The sequence below is a fragment of the Cryptomeria japonica genome, chromosome 1 (assembly GCF_030272615.1).
Source record: "Cryptomeria japonica chromosome 1, Sugi_1.0, whole genome shotgun sequence".
Classification (NCBI taxonomy): domain Eukaryota; kingdom Viridiplantae; phylum Streptophyta; class Pinopsida; order Cupressales; family Cupressaceae; genus Cryptomeria; species Cryptomeria japonica.
Genome location: NC_081405.1, coordinates 556,151,141 through 556,165,259, shown reverse-complemented (window position 1 = coordinate 556,165,259; position 14,119 = coordinate 556,151,141).

Below are 14,119 nucleotides of genomic sequence, written 5' to 3'. Positions count from 1 at the left end.
GAGGGTCTGTTGATGATTTTAGCCTTGTGTTGCAGCTTTGTGTTGTGATCTCTTGTTGGAGTCTTGTTGAGTCTTGATGTATCCTTTGGTTGATAGGTGTCAACTTAGGTCATGAGTGTGAGTTGGAACCTTTGTCATCTCCTACCATGGGGGTGGTTTCTTGATTGGTTCCACATGGTCGGGTGGTTGATTGCCTTCTTTCATTGGGATACTCTCCTTGGTGTTGCGTGTGTGGAATAGATTCTTCATGTGATTACACTTTGGCACTGATTTCTATGTTTATGGAAAGAAGACCATGTATCATGATGTTATGAAATTTTAAAAGAGATTATGTATTTCCATGAAATGTAATTTCATATGATTTCAGATGTAATAGTTAAGGAAAATATTCTCTTCTATATTGATTGCTGATTTGGCTATACATTATGTAATTATAGACCATAGACCTATGTGAATGGAAGAGTAATGTTATATAATCATATTGTGTTGAAATGCATCATGAATATGTACTTGTGGTGGCTTGTAGTAATCAAATTGATAGGGTTGAAGTTTCTGTTATAAATCTAATTTTGGTGATAAATATCATACAGTTGTGATGGTTTATGTTTCATAAATATTATGGTTCTTGTCATAAGGAAATTTTAGATATGTTTAGAGGAATCTTAAGTGTTAATAGAGTTAATGGTTATGCTGTCAATGATGCTTTCATAGTGATTAAATGATGAATAACAAGAATGTTTTTTATTAAGAAAAAATAGGTTTTGAGGGGACCTAAAACCCCTTACATCAGAAGCCAAATATAGAGCATTAAAGTAACTATACCAAGACTATCAACAAAGAAATAGAATGGGTTTCTATAGATAAAGACAACAGAGACACAACAGCCAAAGAAAAGACCAGCAAAAAGCCAGCGAGGTGCTAGCGAGCATAGAAACAAAAAGATACCAAGACCAGTTACATGAAAATATTGAGGCCATCAGTAGCCTATTTCTCCAACATCATCATGGTCTTTGCATCTTCCTTGAGGTTGAGAAGATCCCGAGGCAAAGGGACCTACATAGCCTTGGTACTTTGTCTAGTCCTCCTCAAAGTGCGAGGGATATCCATGGAGTTGGAAACCCTAGCTTCCTTCTCCAGATCCATAGAGTTCCTTTCATTATGCATCCTCTCCAATCTTTCCACCATCACCGACATATTGGTAGTAGACACTATGTGTGGGAAAAGCAGGTCAATGAAACTTAAAAAGTGAAAATGTGGTCTCAAAGAGGCTTGTTAACACACCCACAAGACTTCTTGGTGAAAGTTACGGAGTCATGAAGAATGACTCAACTTCCCAAGGTTGGTTTCATGGTTCTCTATCTCACAAGGTCCCTCAAGCCAATGCCTTTGCTCTCAGACCACTGAGCAAAGTGCCTTAGGGATGACGAATGCAAGAACGAGGGATGCTTTTGATTGATTTAAATATGAAATGCATCCTATCTATGGATGTTTCTACAAATGAAGTAAACTAGATTATAAGATGACAAGATAAGTAGCAATACTATCCTAACACGATATACTAGTTAATGATTTAAGCTAATGATAAAGGAAATAGTCTAAAATGCTTATTAGATTAATTCCTATTGCAAAGAGAAGTTAGATGTATTGATAAATTTGAGCATAAAGGAGATACTAAAAGCTTGCATGGATCCTTAAAATGGAGGAATGAGAGTTCTATTTATAGTGAAAATAGGGCAATTGATGGTCAAGATTGAAGGAGTTAATCAAGGATCAGGATTGAAAGTTATCAATCCATGTTTACAATTTTGACCAATGAAATGGTGACAATTGTCAACATAAGACTACTTGAGAGGAGATGAAAGAAGCATTAAATGCTTGAGAAGACCTCATGGTTACCTTAGAAGGTAAGGGTTAAGGTTAGGTTAGGGTTATCCAATGGATAAAGTCTTTAACCAAGGGATAAAATCTTGTGCAAAGGTTAAAGGGATAACCATGGTCAAAGCAATGAATGCTTGATGAGACCCTTGGGTTAGATGAGGGTTAAGTTAGTCAAAAAGTCTCTAACCATGCCACTAAGGGTTAGTTAACCATTAATGGTTTGAAGACTTTGGGGAAAAATTTTTAAGAGTCCTTCCAAATTTAGGGGTATTCAACAAATTAGCTTGTTAAAGGCATAGAGGCTTTAATGCCTTTTGAAGACTTTACTCCAAATTTGAGAAGTGACCTGCTCAAAATTAGGGAAAGGAGATAATGAATGGGTTTAGGTTAATTGATTAGGATTAGATGGGTTCTAGAAGAAATTATGAATAGGGTTAGGATGCAAGTGAGAGATGTAGGAAAGTGCAAGTGGGCGAGGGAAAATAGAATTAATTAAAATAAATTAATTTATTTCAATTGTGGTTGCAAGTTGGGAAATTAAATAAATTAGATTTATTCAATTTGGGGTAAACTATTAATTAAATATGAATTTAATTAAAAGTAAGAAGAAGGGATTTAACTAAATAAAATGATTTATTCAATTTAATGATGTAAAGGGCTTTAGTGAATTTAACTAGATAAATTGAATAATTTATTTAATTAAATAGAAGAATGTGGATGATTTAATTAAATTAGATTTAACTAAATAGAGGAATGGGAATAAAATGAACATTAAATGTTCATTTAGGAATATGGTCATTTTTATACGTCTAGAGACACTCTCAACATAGTCGCACTATTCTACATTATCTTTTTGAGTGCAACCTTAATTTTCTGCATTTTCCGGTTAATCTCCCAAACTTTTCATCATATATTTCCTTAAAAATATCAATAGCCTCCCCTTTTATCTTGAGGAACTCCAACATCATTCTTTTTTCATCTTCTTTCCGCAGGGTTTACAGGGTATATGGAGCAAAAAGAAAGTCTCTTTGTTTGGGTAGATGGTGAAGTTGGATGAGAACTTGGTTGCGGAGGTCACAGGGTTGTCAATGGAGGGTGCCAAATTATTCACCATGTAATTTCTCCATATACCATGTAAACCCTCCTTTCTACAATCTTCTCCACACTTTCTATTCCTTCTTCCAACCTTCACAACTCATTGTCTCATTCCTATTAATATTACCCCCCATTGCTTCAGCAATCTAATCAATCCCTCCTTCACCTGAGAAAAGAGAGGCTCTGCAATGCCCACAAAGAAACGTAGAGCCAAAGCACAAAATGCAATTAAACAGCCACAAAGTGTGTGGGGTATTCCACCTCATATACCCTAGAAACATCCCGCCAGCTCGACAATCATTTATGTTACAACTCGATCTAAGGGCCATCATGAGATAGTAAGGGAGTAACATTTCCATTGATGCGATCAAAAAGTAATTTCTCGTTAGCCTCCAATGACATATTACTTTCACCTTGCCACTTGATAGGGGTCGATAAATTAACTCCTATATTAGAAAAAGTGTATGTCAACTTATTAGCTTCCCTATAGGTGTGGGTTATGACACACCTATCCAAACCTTCAATAATTTTAAGGGCCCTTATAATAATGTTTTAAATTTTACAAGAGGGTTTAGCCAAACCTTTTAGACAATTCATAATATTTAAGGAGTCCCCCTCTATCCAAACTTTTTTCAATTGCAAATTATCAATAATTTTAAGGCTTTCCATAATTGCCATTGCTTCGACTATGTGATTAGTCTGGGAACCTAGAGGAAGGGGCATGGAAACCAAAAAATGCCCTTTTGAATCTCTTACCACTCCCCCCCTCCCTAGTTGGCCTGGCGTTTCCCTTAGCTGCCCTATCAAAATTAACTTTCACCCATCCCTCCAGAGGGCAATTCCAAACAACATCTTCTCTAGATTTCTTTTCTTTGAACTTGCTAATATCATCTTCTAACCCCCACTCCATAGAGATCCTCTTATCCTCCTCAAAAATAAAAGTGGAAAGAAGGTAGCAGATGCCACTGCCAATTAACTTCATATTCTCTCTGATGTAACTGCACACCTTGTAAAAAATAGTCTCAGTTGTGCAAGATGACTCCTTAAAAATTGTGTTGTTCCTCTCCTTCCAAACATGCTAGGAAACATAGGGAAACAATAGGGACCAAAGGAATTTGATAAAAGAGTTAGAAGAGGGACACCTCCATTGAACAAAGAAATCTTCCACCTTATCTGGAAAGACCCAAGAAATATTCCACTTAAGAAAAGTCTTACCCCAAATCTCCACCATGAAGGGGCAATGAAGCATAAGGTGAGAGATAGATTCTTCAACATTAAGACCATCTATTCGAAATCAAGAATCCTCTCTTACTTAAATTATCAGTTGTAAGGATTTTATTTTGGAGCAAAAGTGAGAAGAAAATATTAAGTTTAGGGGTGATATTTTTGATTTAAGCCTTAGCCCAGACAGGAGGATGGGATAGGGGAGATACCATCTTTCTAATAGAAAAGGCCATAGAAAAGGAAACATCCGGGGTAAACCTCCAAACAAGAATATCTTCAACAAGAGGATTTATAAACAAGGACAACAAAGCTTGCTGGATTTGAGAAAAGACAACATTAACTTCCTCCAATTGAACCCAAGAAGAGTTCTTCTAGTAGTCAAAGACAAAGTAGCCAAATCTAGCCTTGCAAAAATTGATAAAGGGCAATAGATCTTGGCACAAGCAAAGGGGTTCATAAAAAATCCAAAAATCTTCCCAAAATATGATGCTAGAACCCTTTCCTAAAACCCAGCCACCTCCAGCTTCAGCCACCTTTTTAGCCTTGAGAATGCTATTCCAGATGAAGAAACCATTTGGTATATCAAAGCAATGAAGAAGGACACCAAATTAGGGACACCATGAATGTATTTGCTAGCCACGCTGAGTTCCATTCCTTCCTTTCATCATAAGTCCTCCAGATCTATTTAGCTAATAAGGCATTGCTAAAGTATTTTATAGCCCTTAACCCTAGACCCCCAAAGGCTTTAAGTAAGCATACCTTTACCTAGGTAACCAAAGGCATCCTTTTCCTTTCTTCAACTCTAGACCATATAAATATTTTATGTATCTTATCAATTTCTTCAAAAAAATTGGAGGGGATCTTAAATAAGATCGAAGTGTAAACAGGGGGATTTTGAAGTGAAGATTTCAGCAACTACAATTTCCCAGCTTGACTAAGCAAAGCACCTTTCCATCTTGCTAGTTTCTTATTGAACCTATCCATAATGGAACTCCAAAAGGTGTCAGGAGGGGAGGATCCCAATGGAAATCCTAAGTAAATTGAAGGAAATGAATCCACAACACATCCAATGATGTCAACAATTTTTCTCTACCTCAGAGGAGTATTGATGAAGAAAATAGACGTCTTATTCCAATTGATAATCTAACTAGAAGGTTGGGTATAGATTTCCAAAGCACCTTTGAAATATATAGCTTCATGAATAGTAGAAGACCCAGTTTGGATGGTATCATCAATGAATTTTTGGTGTGAACAAATGAGAATGGAAGATGAAGGTCTCACTCCTTTGATTTCCCCAGTAATAATCAACCTTTGAAGATATTTGCTTAAACTTTCTGCCAAGATAGTAAACAAAATGGGGGAGATGGGATCCCCTTGTCTTAATCCTCTCGATGGCTTGAAGAATCTAGAGGGGGAGCCATTAATGATAACAAAGAGAGAAGGATTAGAAATAAGTTTCCAAATAATACAAGAAACTCTGTCATCAAAGCCAAAAGCTTGGAGGATTCTTCTCAAAAAACACCAATCAACTCTATCATAGGATTTAGCAAGATCTAGCTTAATAAGAAACCCATCTTTATTAGAGATATCCAGAGAATGAATATTCTCATGAACCATAATAATGGAGTCTAATATTTTCCTACTCGGAATGAATCCATTCTACTGCAGAGAAATGAGGGAGGGAAGGATAGCCAGCAGTATAGAAGTGACAACCTTGGATATAATATTATATAGAGAGTTACAAAGGCTAATAGGTCTAAATCTATCCAAAGAGTTGACCCCAGCAAGTTTAGGAATAAGAACCAAAAATGTAGAGTTGACCTCTTTGAGAAGAGATTTAGACCCAAAGAATTCCTTAATGTAGTATTAACAATATCCTTCTCAACTATGTGCCAAAAGCAATGGAAGAAAAACATGGGATACCCATTTGGACTAGGGGCTTTATCTCCCTAAAAGGAAAAGACAACCTTTTTTATCTCCTCTGCAGTAAGAATTGCCGATATGCATTTATTTTTTTCAACCCCAATAACTTTTGGAATATTTTCCAGCAAAGAATCCTGACTTTTCGGACAGAGGTTATACTCTGCAGCCAAAAGAGCAACAAAAAAGTGGATAGCCTCAACATCTATCTCCTCCTCTTTTTTAATGATATTTCCCTCTTTGACTAGCTGAGATATTATATTTGCAGCTTTATGTTTCATAGTAGACATATGGAAGTATTTGGTATTTTTATCTCCTATAGAAAGCCACAGAGCTCTCAACATTTGTCTCCAAAATTCTTCCTCATTGGCAATGATACTATGATATCTAGCAAGGATTTCATTTTATTTAGCTCTTGAAAAAGACTTGAATCCCTCTTTCTGAATACTATCCTGGACCTATTTTACCTCCATTTGTACTATTGATTTAGTAGCAAAAATGTGTCTAAAGACCTCTTTATTCCAAGTTTTCACATTGTCCTTGACAAACCTTAATTTTTTAACAACTTCAAACATCGTAGTGCCCTACACACTGATATTCCACCATCTAAAGATATTTTCCTCCAAGGAAGGGTGTGACAACCACATTTTTCCAAATCTGAAAGGAAAGTTGTATTTTTTAATGAGAGCATCAACAGTGAAGGATATGGGGAGATGATCTGACCCAACTCTGTTGATAGTAGATAAAGAACAATGGTATTTGGAGAGCCAATCATTAGAAATCAGGGATCTATCCAACCTTACCTAGATCAATTGAATAATAGGAATGTTAGTATTACTAGTTCTAATAGAAATAAAGACATGTTATGGGAGTTTAGATTATGATTATAAGATAATGAATTGTTATAGCTGAATAATTAGCAAATGGAAGGATTGTATAGTATGTTATGAGCTCTATGTGGTTATGTGATGTGTCAAGTAGTGACATTAAAATACCCTAGGGAATGGTTATGCATTGTATGGTTTTATTTTATGCTAAGTAATGAGTAAACAAATATTCCGCTTGTGTAATATGTTTCATACTTATGTTTACATCCATTTAATCACATATATAGTAATGATACAAAAGTGGTTAATGGTATAATATTTGTATCTTAGATGTTGATGTTATGATGTAATGAATAAAAAAAAAATTATTATCTCTTTTGTTAGTAGATAATGGTTTATTTCTCTAGGGTATTTTGGTGGGCATTACAGATGGAAATGTGTACAACTTGAAAGAATTATTTGAGTCCCAATGCATGATGGGACAAGTTGATGAGAGCTGGTTATGGCATATTGTGAAGTGATCATATTAAAATAGCTATACCGATCGAGTGTTGTGCAGGTGAAGTGGTCATATCAAGATAGGTAGGCCGATACTGAGTCTCGTGCATAAAAATGCTATCGACATAAGTCATACTGATGTCGGGTCATGTAGTGTTCTTGTTGTGCTTCATCGGATCAAGATAGCAATGTCAAAATGTCAAGGTAGAGTTACTTATTGGGATAGCTAAACATAGGCAGAGTAACTTTTTCAAGTAATACCAATAGAGTAAACTACTCTAATATCAGTATATTAGAATAGATACGCCAACCAAGTGACCAAGGATTACCTATCAGAGTAGCTTTTGAAGACATAATAAGAACCTACCACTATGTGGATATTATAAACTATTCCAGGGTTGTTGAAAAAGTGATTCTCTCACTTTTCTGGGGTCAGAGGAAAAGAATGGTGGTTCACCTCTATCGGAGAAATCCAAGATGAATCTTTGACTAGTTTGTCCTTCCACTTCACAAGATACTCCTTATACTAACTGCTCTAGGTGCTACGCCCAACTTACTATTCAAAATGTCTTCAATCTGACATGGTTCCTTGCAGGGAAACTATTTCTCCAAGTTTTCAGTACTATCTTCACTAAATTCTTATTCATGATACTGATGTAGATCTGCAATGTTGAATATAGGTAAAATATTAAAACTATCTGGTAACTCCACTTCATATGCATTCCTGTAACTGAACTTCCTCAAGATCTTACAAGGTCCAAACTTCTTCATCTACAACTTGTTATAGGTTCCAACTAGAAATATTTATTTTCTTAGATACACCATCACTTCATTGCCAACCTCAAATTCCTTATTTCTTCTCTTCTCATCGGCCTTCTCCTTATTCTTGTTGTTAATATCCTCCAAATGCTATTTAACCTAAATATGTAAGGCCGCCATGTGTTTTGCAAACTCTTCTACTTCTATACTCCTCTTATCTTCATTATTGGTATCTCTCAATTCTGATATACCTCTAGGGTGTGCTCTAGTAACAATCTCAAAAGGTGTTCTTCCGGTACTCTTGTTCATTGAATTACTGTAAGAAAACTCATCTTGTGCAAGAATCAAATCCCAACTTCCAGTTTTATCTCCTACTAAACATCTCAACAAATTTCCCAAGCTTCTGTTTACTACATCTGTCTATCCATCAGTCTGTGGGTGAAAAGTAGAATCGAATTTCAAAATTGTCTTCATCTTCTTTCATAGTGTTTTCCAAAAATAACCAACAAACTTAGTGTCCCTATCTCAAACTATGCTCTTAGGAAATCCATGCAATCTCACTACCTCCTTGAAAAACAGGTCAGCTACATGTATTGCATTTGATGTTTTCTTACAAGGTATGAAATGAGCCATCTTCAAGAATCTATCCACTGCCAAAAATATAGATTCATTTCCTCTATGTGTGTTAGGAAATTTAGGTATGAAATCGATGCTTATGTCCTCCCAAGGTCTCTTTGATATTGTCAAAGGTTTATACAATCCCACATTCTGACTACTACCTTTTGTAGCTTGACAAACTCTATAGCTCTACATAAATTTTCTAACATCCTTATGAATCTAAGGCCAAAAGGAATGCTCTCATTAATGCTATTGTTTTATCAACACCAAAGTTTCTCTCTAATCCTCCACTATGATTTTCCTTTATCAAATTCTTCCTCATAGAACTCTTAGGTATACACAACTGAACTCCTTTGAATAACATCCTATCCTAAATGAAATAATCCAACCACTAACTTCTATCTACCATAACTGGTTCACTACATGCTTTCCAAGGCTTTGCAAAATATGGGTCATCATCATACAAGGTCTTCAAATCCCCAAATCCTAATACTGTCACTCTCATCTCCGTCAACATATTCCTCCTCCTACTCAATTCATCAACAACTTTTTTTGACTTCCTACTCATATGCTTCAACACAAAGGTGTAACTTTTGAAAAATTCTACCCATCTCCTATGTCTCTGATTCAACTTACTCTAACTGTTCAAATACTATAAGGCTTGATGATTGATATACACCACAAACTACTTAGGCAATAGGTGACATCTCCACTTCTTCAAGGCTTGAACTATGGCATAAAATTCCTAATCATATACCGAGTATCTCCACCTAGAATCATTCAACCTCTCACTGAAATAAGCTATTGCCCTCCCTTCTTGACTTAACATGGCTCCAATTGCATTCCCACTTGCATCTCAGTCCACTTGAAATACTTTGTTAAAATCTGGTAATGCCAATAGAGGCTGCTCAGTCACTTTCTACTTCAGCAATTCAAAGCTTTTATTTTCTCCAGTGGTCCACTTGAATTCCTTCCTATCTTGTCTCATTGTCTTAGTCATAGGGTTACAAACTAAACTGAAATTTTTGACAAACTTCTGGTAGAAACTAGCCAATCCATGTGTTGGTGCAAATAATTATTCATCTTGGATACTATTACACCTTACTTAATTTTACTTAGGAAATGCATTTCATTGTAGTTTGGGTATGAGACACTTGGGTGTTTGTGCCACATTGAGATAGTGTGTGTACAATAAATTCCACCTTTTATGGTGTTGATCTTGTTACTACTTTATCATGTCCACTTATTGTGGAGTGATAATAACACCTTCGGTGGGTGATCCACCTCATGTGGAATATTTTATTGTTTCTCCTACCTACAACACCTATTTCCTACCTACCCTTGTTTCTTATTGAGCCACATGTCATGTTTGTGTGCTCACACATTTATATTGCCTTACCTATATATGCATGCTCATATTTATTGTATGTCACAACTATTGATGAGAATACAATTTATTATTGTCCTCTATTTTGTCTCTATTTTATACTTTCCATTGAGCTCTTGATCCTGGAAAAATCTCACATGGTATCAAAGCCATTAGAGTATCATTGATTCATCTTTGAGAGGCATTATTGCAACATCAAGAGGCAGATCTAAGGAGAAACATCTTTTGGAGGCATCCTAGACTAGATCTGACCTCGCCATTGCATCCAGGTGGTCGTTTTCATAAATTTGGAGAATAAATTAGGCCTATTTTGGTGAAAGTCAGATTTTGGTCTTGGAGGAGAAATTGTGCCCAATTTGGGTGGTATGGTTTAGCTCCACTGTATTGTAGGGTGCAATGTATCTTCTCCCGCTTGTGTCATACCTTCTCCTGCAGCAGTGTCATCATCTTCCGTCACCTCCTCCATCATACCGGTGACCCTCAAGTTTTGTCCTTGATCTCCCACTGGCATCTCAAGTTCCAACCCCAATTGCCCCCTGCATTCCAGTCTTGAGCTCCTGTTGGCATCCCGAACTCCAGCGTTGGTTGGCCAAATGTCGGGCCCCTCCACCATGCGGCTACCACATTGCCATCTCGGTCGAGTCAGTAACCGAGTCAACATCCTCCATGCAGATGTCCAGTCACTTCCAATCAGCGCCTCCATACACCCTGTCATCCAACGAGTCACCCCACCGCATCAACACCGTACGAATCCACGTCATCCTACCACATCACTTTTCACCGAATCATTTTTTTCCATGTGTCAGTCCGTACCATATGGACTCCGAGTTAGCAGGGGAGGCGAAGTTTTTGTGATGGCTAGACAACCATCAAATTTAGGCTCATCACTTACCGACATCATTATTTTTTTAAAAAAATTGCATTTCCCCTATGTTGATCTTTTTGATTTTGCAGTTCAACTTCAAATGGCCATATCTTGCTCATTTTTGCTCCTTTTTTGGTGCAATGTTTTTTGAAACGGGCTAGAATTTTGTTTAGATTCTCGTGGTAGCATTATTTTCTGATTTTGATGGACATATTTTTCAGAAATCTTAGTTTTGGTGACTATGCCCGTCCAATCCTCGTTTCTACAACTTCCGGGACTCTGTTTGGGCTCATAAGAACTCCTTTTCAGGTGTTGTTTTGTTTGAAAGTGCATAATTTTTTGTCTACTCTCATAATATGCTATAAGTTTGCAGTGATTTTGAGTAGAAATTGTACTTTCAATATATGGTCTTTTTTGGCACTTGTATTGCATAGATCTATCTTGTTGGTCTTTTGCATTGTATTTCTTATCCTATTGGGGCATTTGTAAAACAAAATCAGAAGTCCACCTTGCCATTGTTTGCGAGTGGCCTATTGTACACACACTACATATAAAGTGCCAAAATCATTAGTTTTGGGGGGAGTACTTTGATTGATTCAATTTGGGGGGGGTGTCTCTTGTGCTTGTGTGCTCGTGTGTTCCTTCCTTTTTGTTGCTATGGTTTCTTCTAAGTTTCATGTCTTAACTGCTCATAATTATGCTACTTGGAAAATTGATGCCTGGAGTAAACTTATAGAAAAAGGACTAACTCATTACATTGATGGAACTATTGTTGCTCCCACTGATCCTAAGGTTGATCATGTTGGTCAATTGGATTGACTCACTAAAAATATCATGGCAATTGTTACCTTAAGAAAGTATGTATCTAAGGATCTCATTTTTAATATTTAGAAATGTACTCTAATCAAGGATGCTTGGCAAAAGTTTCAAGACTTGTATGGTCAAGTTGATGAGACTAGGGGATATCAGATTGATAGTTGATACGGAGGTAGGGCAAGGGGGTTTCCAAATAGGCTTGTATTTTTTTACTAAGTGATAGGTGCTTTGCTATTTTCAAGGTGTAGTCACCAGAATCAGAGTGCAAAGCTTTATAGGCAACCTAGCAACTCTCCTTGATCCACCTCCCTAAGTCAAACACTCCCTGGTTGCTCAAGGGCTTCAACTCCATTGTTTTAGGCTTTTGTAGTCTAACACCTTACTCTCTCAATTGGAAATCATTTCCTCTATCCTTGACCTAATCTCTGACTGCACAAGGTCTCCTCTTGATGAATTACAAGTTTGTGTAAAGTTCTACCCCCTTGGGTGTCTTTGGTCTTCTATGGTTTCGAGTGTAGTAATCCTTCACAAGTGCTACAAAGTGACTTATGGAGCCTATCTCACCAAATGTGTTAAAAGAATGCAATATTAACTTGTTTCAACTTGATTTGATTAGTTTTATGCTTTGCAACCTTCCATTGTGTACCCGATTTGACAAAAAACCATATTTTAGGCCTAAAATGGGCTATAAGGAATCAACCCTCTTTTTGGGGTTTTGTGCTCATCCTGCTCCAACGATGGACTTCCAAACAAAAATAACCTTATATTCTGATACCCTTTTGGAATTTCTTGAGGATTTTCTAAGTCTTAGGGTCCATTAGGCCTCCTCCATGACTGTCCCAAAAATGGGTGCAAAAAGAAGTGTTTGTTAGGGTTTTGATCGCAAGAATCAACTTACAAGCTAGAAACCTTCAATGTGAATCATGCAACCTTATTTCTACCATGCCTCATACTAATTAGGCCAAAATAAAGAATTTTTATGCCTTCAAAGGTTAGAGAACAAGGTTCTACAAAAGATGCTCATAAGGAGTGTGCAACATTTACAACTTTTCCCTTTCTTGCTTTCCACAAACACATCACTGCATGAGTACCAATTACATTAAAAACATGTAAACATGTCTAAAATTAGTGACAAAGGAGAACCACATTATCCTTTCACAAAAAGGCATTAGGCAATTACAAACCAATGAATCATTCACTATCAAAACTTGTTATCACTGCACTTTGCCTCTTTCACTACTTTTTCACTTTAACCTACATATACCACTGTCAAAACTCTTTTTCAAAGGTTTATCTGGTGCTTTTGATCAAGGCTCTATCTTTGAATGTTTTTTGACCTTCATACCTACTATTTGGGAGAGGAAGATTGCATAAACAACTCAACTAAAATGCAAAAGTCAGTCATAATTGACTGTTACATCCAGCTGGGCGTTACAACTTTGCCTAAAGGATCATTGACTGATCTTGGCAATCTCAAAACCCATGGGTAGGGTCAAAGACCACTCCTTTTTCTTTTTTTCAAGAAAATAAAAGGAGATACAAGGTCTTACAAACACTAATATATGGTGGAGAGTAAACAAATGAGTGGAAACCAACACTAAAACAGTGGCTCACTATTTTTTTCACAATTTTCACAAACTGAAAAAATGCAACCATCCTTATCATGGCTTAGAAATCCTCTTTGCTTTCACATACAACTTGAACATCAAGACAGGTCTGTCCACCTGATGAATGCATTTTCTATAGAAGAGAAAAGCATCAAACCTCTTCAAAGACCCTAGCCAAATAGCACACTTGCCTAGGGCTCCATGGCCACAAAACTTCTTGCACCTGCATTTTTGAAATAAAAACATGTATTTACATATCTTACAAGTTGACCAACTGGTTCTTGAGAAGCCATGAACATTTAGGGCTTCAAGAAGCCAAGTTGGTCAAGCATCCTTGCCAAATTCCTAAACAAGGCAGTGAAACTGTCAAAACCAATTAATTTTGCTTAGAACTCAAAACTTAATGAAATTTGATGCCACCAAAGGGAAAAGATTTAGGAAGCATAAGAGAACTTGAAAATGTAAGAATAGTACAGCCAAGTACAGCAGGTGTATGGATTGCTACTCACATGGAGTTAACACTTAGAGAAAAACAAGGTTAAAACTAGTGCAAACTTTCAAATGCTTGATATCTCCACAAAATCAACCCTTACAATGGTTAAAGAAGGAGAAGAAATACCTCTAC